The following is a 2,327-nucleotide window of genomic DNA, read 5'->3' on the forward strand; positions in this document are numbered from 1 at the left end:
ACTTTTGATCCTGTTTTTAATATCCATCTCCCTCTCTCTCATCTCCCATCATCCATCCATCCATCCATCCATCCATCCATCCATCCATCCATCCATCCATCATGCTTTGTTTGCATTTTTTGTTACAAAATGCATGCCAGGAAGATCCCCTTAGCACTATTGAAAAACTGCCTCCTGTGAAATTGTACATTTTGCGGTCACTTTATTACTTTAGGTTCAACTCAACAGCAGGCAGATAAACAACCATGAAGTAACTCTTTACATAAGTAGCCTTTTAATCTTAATATACACTGCACCAGCAAGGGCCCCATGGAGAATTCTAATTCATTGCTTGCACTGCTGGGTGATTATAAATGCTACGAATTGTAGCCATGTCAACAGCAAACACTGACACAGTGGAGATATTACAGTTGATGTGCTCAAATTCAAACCTTCCTTTAATCTAAGATATTTTTCTGACAGAAGATCAAAAACTGTCCCAGGAAGATCTCGACCTTAGTCTAGGTGTGATGTTAGATGGAGTAGGGCACAAGGGCAATCCTTGAAGACTTCTTAATGCAGTTGGTTGTATCTGAGGGGCACTTGCTAGCAATATTCTAATTTAGGAGATCAGCAGAGGCTGCAGAAACAATGCTGAACTGGTCAGAGAAAACTGAGATACCAGTTGAACCTCCCACTTGAAATGGCAGGACAAGAACAGAAGTATAACGTTCCACTGGCACAAGAGTAGCCATATTAAAAGCTATTAGCTTGCCATATTAAATAAGTTGAGAACTGCGGCATGAATAAAATCCAAAGCAGGATTAACTTTGCCACTCTAACAAATTCCTATCCATGCTGTTAAATGAAATAATTACGCTTTCTTGCTGCCCACTCAAATTAACATCAGCATTCTCTTCATACCATTCAACTTTCATCTACAAATGAATAACAAAAACAACAACAAGAACAACAAGAACGACCTGAACACCATTGGCATTGACAAATTCATCTCCATCAATTGCAAAAGGCAGCTTTACTAGGGACAGCTTCCATCCTGCGACGATATCTGTAACACCATCAAACATCCAGACCTGCTTATCCCAGCTCCCTGTCAAGGACTCGATAGGGAGGAAAAATGCCAAACCCAGTATGAACATCTGGCTGACTGTGCAATGATCAATAATTATAACAACAATAAAAACCTCAGACAATGAATGAAGCCTGAACCACATTAACTTTACTGTCACTCCATTCACAGTTTTGTTCATTTGAAGAAGACTGCAAATATCCACTTATCAATGGAAGAAAACCCAGCAGTTCCTTCCTTGGAGGTAATCTCTTTATTCAATTCACATTGACTAAGTATTAAACCTGCCGAACTCCGGGGTTGGCATCTTAAGATGGGTGCTTTCTGAGGGCAGGCAGGAAGCTTGACATAGTTCCTTGGCATTCTGAAGCTCTTGTAAATGAAGCATTGAAAGCCTGCCGTCATTGTCAGAGGAAAATATCACCCTGAACTAAATGAGGTCTTAGATCATGGCGTTTCCAAACAGCATTATCTTTAAGGTGCGAAAAAAGGAAATAAAAATCCCGGAAAACATATTCTAATTAAAAACAAGCTTTAATACAAAAATAAGAAAATAAAGAAATAAAAACAAATCTATCTAATTGTTACATTCTGGTAGAAACAATTCTGTCTCCCAGTTTCCTGGCAGACGGACAAAGATCAAAAGGGAAGAAAGCTCTGGAATGTGTGAAGAGCAGGCGCAGTACATCATTGTCAGATAAGACCTTATGACCTGCGCAGTAACTCTTTCAGTTCAGCTATTCAGTTCAAACTAGCAAACAATTTAACACAGTGACAGTCATCAATGATCTCAGTAGTATAGCAAACAAGTTTGTGTGTGTGTGTGTGTGTGCTCGCATAAAAAAGTACAGGTAGTCCTCAGCTCATCCCCACAATTGAGCCCATCATTTTCATTGCTAAGCAAAAGGCAGTTGTGAAGTGAGTTTTGCCCCAGTTTTATGACCTTTTTGCCATAGTTAAGTAAACCACCGGTCAGTAAGCAAATCATGCGGTCATTAAGAGAATCTGGCTTCCCCAATTGACTTTGCTTGTTAGAAGACAGCTGGGACATTTACAAATGGAGATCATGTGACTCCGAGACACTGCAACTGACATACCGTATTTTTCGCCCTATAAGACGCTCCGGAGTATAAGACGCACCCAATTTTAAAGGAGGAAAATCTAGAAAAAAAAGATTTTTGGGCTCAATTGCCACTCAATTTTGGCCTCAATTGTGGTCATAAGTTTTCTTTCTTTGTTTGTTTCTTTCATCTCTCTC

Source organism: Natrix helvetica (assembly GCF_964273705.1).
Source record: "Natrix helvetica genome assembly, chromosome: 2".
Lineage (NCBI taxonomy): Eukaryota > Metazoa > Chordata > Lepidosauria > Squamata > Natricidae > Natrix > Natrix helvetica.